Here is a 7,756-nt window from a genome sequence, read left to right as displayed (position 1 = left end):
GGCCGCGCGGAAATATCCCTCCCGCCAAATCTCGCTGCGGATAGGGGCTGAGCTCGGGTCGTCCCTCTAGCCCGTGAATCTAGAGGTTGGGGGAGATGTTTTTCCGCGCCCCGCAAAAACATTTGCAGGCCGAGGCGGGATGCGGGGTCTGATCGGGACGTTTTTCGCGCCCCGACCCGCACTTTGGTGGTTATTTTGCGGATCAGGACGGGATGCGGGGTCTGCTAGAGTTGCTCTAATATCGTGTATGAGCCTACGATCCGGCGTACGCACTACACAGTTCCTGGGCGGTCATGCGGGACACACGAGGTCATGTTGATCTGTAGCCTTGATATTTTTTTTCTCGATGTAGTGTGTGTCATTTATAAAATAAATATAAAATTACGATCCACTAAAAAACCAACTTGACAGAACCAAAAAAGATACGACAACCCTAGCTATTGCAAAAACTACCCTTAGCTAGTCGAGATAGAAAATTACAATCTCGGCTGAAGAAACCCTTGAGCAAGATACCAATGCCCGTCACTCAACTCCGGCACCACCGTAGCGGCCACCTTAGAAGAAGTGGACAAATCGCCTCTTTACCTGACCTCAACGTTGATCCATCACTGATCTATAGCTTTACGTACCTCCAAAGTATCTTGCCAAAAAGTAAAATCATTGACGTTGAAAGAATCTGGTCGGGACATCACTTATGACTAGAGCATTGATGGTGCGCGTTGCCGCGCCCGTCTATTTTTAAAAGAATGACAGGAATTTTGAAAAATACACGAGTCAAGATTTTTTTTTGCAAAAGACTAAATCATATATTTGTCATACCATTCATATTATGAAATAATAAAAATATATGAGTAAAATACATTGGAAATGAAATTGAACAATTTATATGATGAAAATATATTGATATGGGAGGTTAAAATGCTATGAAAATTCAACATATATAGATAACCATCAAATTACTGATAAGTGATCATACCACCATGAAAAGAAAGTCTTAGTCGAAATTAAATGTAGAAAATGTGCACCCTGTACATTTTGGACTGAAACAATGTATATCAGAATCTGATGACAAATATTGATATTAAAAGGAACCAGACCCATGTAGATTACTATAAGCAGGGTAAGCATTGTCAGAAGGAAGATAATACGCACTGATCATAAACGTGTATTTGATATAGCAATCCTTTTGTACATATTTATACAGCAGCCTAGGAAATACGAGTGTGTGTAATTAATGCTATAGACGGAGCATTGCTTTTGTGTCTATGGAAAAATCATTGGTACTTTGTGCCTGCAACATATATGACCTCACAGCATGGAAAAAGCATTAACTCGCTGAACAAAATGCCGACAAATAAGACTGTAAAGCAACATCAATCAGGCAAAGGAAGCTGATATTACAAAGTACTTTCATGAAATTACAACTTTCATAATTTATATATTTAACACCTCTACAACAGCAATAATCATAAATAAAATCATGCTGCTCTCGTAATGGTCAAGTTGAAATGTCAACACGAAATGGACAAATAAGGCGTGAACAATTCTTTGTGATATCGAAAAAGTACAGGAAGAAGGGAAATCAAAACTCCTATTAGTATAGTTTTTTGTTGCTGTCAAAAAGGCAATTTAAGAGTGGAAAGCAAACAACCATGGGCCTTATTTCAAACTAAAAGCAATTTAAGAGTGGAAAACAACCATGGGCCTTATTTCATCAAACTTCAAAGACGACAACTCCATGATGTAGTCCAGTTAATCAAGTATAAAGGTAATTCAAGGATGAGTTTTGAATGATATCTGATTTGAAACCTACCTTTGAGAAAGCCATTGACAAATATGTAGTCACCTTAACTTATCTGACATGACATTTCTTTATTTGAACTATTCAATGTATATTTAACTAATTTTCAATAGTATATTTTACTATTAAATGTCAGATGACAATGGAACATATCAGATTGGAATTAATCTTCAAACAGATACCAACATAGCTTGAAAAACATAACTAATGGCCTCTACACTTATGTGCACAGTCTAGCTATCAAATATACCAACAATAGTTTTCAATGTACAAAAGAATGAAATGTACCTGAACAAAACTGGATGTCAGATAAATCTTTTAGCATGCATGAGCAATGATCAAATCCTCAATATAAACCACCCCCAAACTGATCTAGTAAAAACGACATAGAGCTTGTTTAAGTATCATGGGTATTATTCAAGGAGCAATGTTTTCTAAGAAACATACATAAATAATCTGTTTGCAAAACTGTATTCAACTAAAAAATCTTACCCATGAGTAGAATGTACACAACGATATGCTCACCAGCATCAGTTCTCGAGCACCATGTGTGGCGTGGCTAGGAGAAATATGTGCCTGCAGGTAGCTGGTGAGAGCTAGCGGTCGAGAGGATGTAAATAATGGAATCAAGGGAGATGGACCATCAACATACCTAAGCCTCCACTAGGCCGCCCACCACCTCAGAATTGACAGTAAATATTTCAAAAAAGTGACGATAAATTCGTAAAGTCAAGTTACCAAGCTCTTATATTAAGAAGCTGACCATTACAATCCATTATATTGAGCACCAGTTAAGAAAACTGATTTAAAGGTTTAAGAGGACTATCAACCAAAAAGGATATAGTCATTGAAAGGCAGATTAGCAATGAAGTGTATGTCGCCAAAACAATAGGAGAAGTATGCGCAAAGAGGGAAAAACAACATCACCAAGATTTCGAAATTTAAACAAATAGGTTGGTTCGTCCAGGTCTTGCTAGTTCACAACAAAGAGACAAACATGTATGTAGTCAAAGGGACCGTCACAATACTGCACTCTATCTGAGGAAGTCAATCTTACCCATCTTGAGAAATATTCACAAATTTGAATGAACGGATGTCTTGTTATTATTCACTTTTAGGAGATAACATTCCTGTGTAATCTATGGATTCCACTTTATAACTTGAAAATAAAAATGTTGTCTTTTGTATTGCTTTCATACTTGTCCACATTTACATGTTTTAATTCCGAAGATTTGTGTATGCAAATTTTGTAAAATCCTAATTCCCTATGTATCACCTGTCGCAGAACGGGGATGTCTGCAGCCCAACAAAAACATGCTGATGTGTTGATTGAACATAGCTACATAAGAAGTCAGGTCCATATATGCATTTTTTTATTCCAAGAAGAGATATAAACCGGAGTCGGTTGCATTGACAATAAAGAGAATACCATGAGTCCTCTGAATCATGATAATGGGATACCTTCGCTTTGCTCACCTCCAGGCAGCAAAAACTACTTTAGGACAAAGTGGACAAATGTTAGTATTTTAAAGTATCAAATTGCATACATACAGAGTTAACACATGCAAATTTTGACAGAGACTCATGTAGGGCACAATGATAAATCTGAAAGAACAAGTATAATAATGAACGATTGTAAACCTCAATGACAAATCTTCAGGAATCATGCATAAGTAATACCAGAGCATGATGCTGAAAGATGCTTGTGATGTCAGAGTAGAGAGGGTGACCGAGGATTGTTATGGGAGGAACAATATAGAAGTACCACTCGACAGCGGAAAGGATGGGCACAACAATCGCCATGAATGTGATCTTAGAGACTGAAGTACGATTGCGATCAGTTCCCAGCAGATGGGTTGCCGAACATCATCGCCGGCGTCCCCCTTCCCACTTCATAGACGGATCGACCGGGCCTCTGATTCATCCGCATTCGGCATGTCCGTTGGATTCCCTCGTCGGCTGGATCGGCTTCCCTTGCAACCTCGGATGAAGGGCGTCGCGTTCAATTCTCGCGCTCCTCCTCGCTCGCCTCGGTAGGGATCTTGGTGGTCGATCCACTCGCGCGACTGGGCTCCGTCGACCGTCTCCTGTGGCTTCCTTAGATGGGCTGTCTGGCCCAATTAACGACTCCAAAACCCCCAACCTCCCCCCCCTTCAAAAAAATCAAAAGCCCCAGCTCCTGAGCTGCTGACGCGAGGACACTTTTTGGTCCCGATTGGTGTTACGAACGGGGACCAAAGGCCCTCCTACCTGGGCTCGGCGGAGAGGCCACATGGAGGCCCATCTGTCCCGGTTCGTAAGAGAATCGGGTCTAAAGGTCATGGGCTTTAGTCCCGGGTCCAAAACCGGGACAGAAGGGCCTCTGGAACCGGGACAAATGGGCCTTTTTCTACTAGTGCACCAAGGTCTCGTGCTGGCCATGCATGCGGCTGCTGGCCTCGGTTAGCATGGATTATACGTGTGGGTACTTTTCATCAGTTGTCTTCACCCAACGTTTGCCAAATGTTAGCTTGCCGCTTTAGCATTCATCTCATGATCGATCCGCCATGCTGATGATCGTCACTGCAGACCCTGCAGGTCCGTCAGGGACACTCCCTTTGTGATTCAAGTTGCCTTTCAGACGACCACCGAGGACCCAAGGGCTTCTTCTCGACCAGATTTGAACCGGCTTGCCAGGTTTATGGTGTGAAGTGATGGGTTTGATAGTTTTGACGAGATCAGAACAAGGTTGCTTATGGAGCTGGTTATTCACTATCTTGGCTGTGAATCTCCCATCCACATGCAACTTGCAGGGAGGACCGGTTCCAATGGTTTGGTAATGTTCTCAACATGGAGAAAAAAAAACACAAACGTATTTTCATGGCCACTCGCAATGAAAGGATATTTATACATCCTCTATAGTGTCCAATTGATTAGTCATGCATTTCGCCAAAGAGCGCTCAATATTAATAGGATGTTATTTTGCCTCGCGGGTCCTTACACCGATACAATGTTGTCGGTATGAGAAAAATACATTAATTAGACATTGTTATATTCTATTTAGGCAGAAAGGGAAGAAAGCAATATCCTTTAATTCCCTGCAGGCGCAATCTGGGCTGCAGATGCAGATTGAGCTGCAGGTGGTATCACGCAGACTACGCACCAGCATCCTTTATCGGCACATACACCATATACCGTGTCCGCCTTATATTTATAGGTGCACAGTGCTGTGCATGAAGCTATGCTTGGACATGCCTTGGAGACGTTGTACTGGGCACAGCGAGCAGCGATGCCTGCGGGGTTTCGAGAGCAGGAAGCACGGATAAGCCGAAATATATTTCCTACAAGTGCGGTGGAGAAAAACATACCGGCAAAATACCTGAACAGAGCACCGAAAGGACAAGGCATATGAGCACCACCTGGACAGTTTTCATCCCTGATTTGTAGAAAAACTATGTTATGTAGGAGATTTTTGTTTTACTTAGGAGTTGTGTTTCCGGCGGTTGTATCTGTAGCTTTCTATCTTTGTGGATGTGCAATGGATCTATACAGGTTGGGTGCTTTATAGCAGCCATGCTCTGGTTATCCTAAGTGGAATCAATTAATAACATTTATTGAAACATTAAAACAGGTAAATGGGTGGATGCGAAGCTTATTATTATTCTAGTTCGTTGGTATGAATTTATAGTTTTGCTAAGTATAGGGGATAAACTGGATCCTATTAGTATCCCATTTTATGGTGGTTAATTAAGACATGCTTATCCGCACCTATTATTTTGGTTATGGATATGAACATATGAAGTACTGACAAGCAACTCTACCAGACCCCGCATCCGGCCGGCCCGCAAAACGCATTTGCAGTTCGTGGAAAACGGCTTTTGTGGGCTGGCTCGCACGACCGCAGATGCAGACCCCCCAAACGGACCCGTATAAAAGGATATTCGTGGAATATACTTTTTTACGGCTTGGCTTTTGCGGTGTCTGCACGGGAACCGCCGCGTCGACCCGCAAACAGAAAACGCCCAATTCTCAAATTTGAAATTGGTGCCCACGAATAAGTTCAAATTCAAACAACATAACACAGTTTACGCGCAAATAAATGCCTCAGTTTAGTAGGACTAACACAAAAGAGGGTCTTGCAAAAGTGACGACCACGTCCGGGATCATCTTGGTCGATCTTCACGCCACGCCATCGAGTCCATCTTGAAGTTCATTACCACCACCGAATCCACCTCCGGCGCTTGTTCCAACTCCCGCACCGAAATCATCGACATTGCTAGCAGAGAAAACATCTCCGGAACTATAACATGAACCGGCCGACACAACCATTCTCCTCTTCAAGATTTCTCTCCTTGCCATATCATGCCATGTTTTGGTGAGGTCGTCCATGTCATTGCGGTTCATTGACATGATCTTGTTCTCTTCGGCGAGCAACTTGGACATGGCTTTGTTTTCATCGACACGTGCTCTTCTATCCTCAATGGCCGCTTTGTGCAGCCCCTCTTCCTTGAGCAATTTCCACTTTTCTTGCTTCTCCTTTGCCTTCTTCTCGTTCAACTCTTTGTTGATCTCCAATGACTTCAACAACATCAACTCATTTGATTACACCATGGCATCAATCTTCTCCCTCAAGCTCAATGCTTCATGCTCTCTCTTCATCTTCTCCTTAGTCTTCTTGTCGCCATAGGGCGTGTTCAAATTTCTTGGGCCATCATCATCCTCATCATCATCCATGTTTGTAAGTGAGCCTTTCTTCTATGGGGATTCTTTCTCGATCAACTTCCAGTTATCGCACTTTTGGAGCAACTCCCAACAATGCTCTAGTTTGAAGAATTTGCCTTCCGAAGCTTCCATGTATTTGTATCTATGTTGGGCAATTTTTTTCTACACAATGTGAACAAAGTGAAATGATGCAATCATTTCATAAATATGATGATGCACAAGTTGAACAAAGGCAAAACATACTCACATACTCGGATTCCACGGCTCCACTTGGAGGTGCATTGCGTACTTGCTCTCCAAGGAAGCTGCCCAACGGCTGCACATAGGCTTGATATTCTCCCAACGACCTTGAAGAGACCGAAATGTGCGTGGAGTTCTATTGAGGTACTTTGCCATCATGCGGAAGTATTGATCTTTGATCCTTTGCCAATACCTCTTGGCGGTTTGAGAAGTACCCGTGCATGCGTCAAGAGACACCGCACTCCATGCATTCATGAGAACTTGATCTTCCAAGATCATGTAGTTCTTCAATCTCTGGCTTTTCCCAGTTTTTGTTTGCGATTGCTCATATGCTTCCGCTTCGATCTCCTCTAAATCGTCCTAAAAACCATGATCGTCCACGCCGGCCTCTGTTTCATTGTAGTCGAATGCTTCAAACGGGACTTGATCAATGTCACCGGCGTTGGTGTCCAACAAGTTCATGCACTCGGCAGTTGCATTGTTCGAACCACCGCTATAGTGAAGCACAACAAGTCATGAGCTATCGCAAAATGGTCAAAAGCAAAGAACATTGCCATGACCAAAGACACATACCTTCCGGCCATTTTGTCAAACACCTCGCTTGCGGGGGGGAGCAGCACCGTTGAGCGGCATCGCCGGGGCACCTCTTTCCGGGCCGGAGTGAGCGGATGAAGGAGGCGGCTTGTTTGTGGCTGGAATCTTCTTCCTCTTGACGCCGGCGACCTTGGCGACCTTCTCCGCCGCCGGCGGAGATCGCGCAGCAGCGTTGGCGCCCGGAGCGCGGGCCCTCGCAGCGGGAGCTGCCGGAGTGCTGCCCTGCATGACCACGTTACCCTGCCGCTTGCAGGCAGGCGCGACTTGACCTGGGGCAACAGTGGGGCCAATTGGGCCGGCGATGAGATCCGCCCGAGGAGAAGGAGCGCCAGCGACCTCGACGGTGACGTGGGACAGCAGGGAGTCATCCATGACGGCGAAGGACTGCTAGGGAGCGTGCGGTGGTGGGGTAATGGTGGC

At 43.8% G+C, this 7,756-nt stretch overlaps 1 long non-coding RNA gene across 1 annotated transcript; it reads right to left on the bottom strand.

Annotated features, from left to right (window-relative positions):
- Positions 1–4,734: 4,734 nt before the first annotated feature.
- On the bottom strand, positions 4,735–5,302 carry LOC119273410. The gene is made up of 2 exons (XR_005134850.1): positions 5,160–5,302; positions 4,735–5,073 (listed from the first exon to the last, which is right to left on the bottom strand). It is a non-coding gene; the product is annotated as an uncharacterized LOC119273410 (long non-coding RNA).
- Between the last annotated feature and the right edge of the window lie 2,454 nt (positions 5,303–7,756).

Source organism: Triticum dicoccoides, chromosome 3A (genome assembly GCF_002162155.2).
Source record: "Triticum dicoccoides isolate Atlit2015 ecotype Zavitan chromosome 3A, WEW_v2.0, whole genome shotgun sequence".
NCBI classification, from domain to species: domain Eukaryota; kingdom Viridiplantae; phylum Streptophyta; class Magnoliopsida; order Poales; family Poaceae; genus Triticum; species Triticum dicoccoides.
This window is presented reverse-complemented; position numbering and strand designations above follow the sequence as displayed.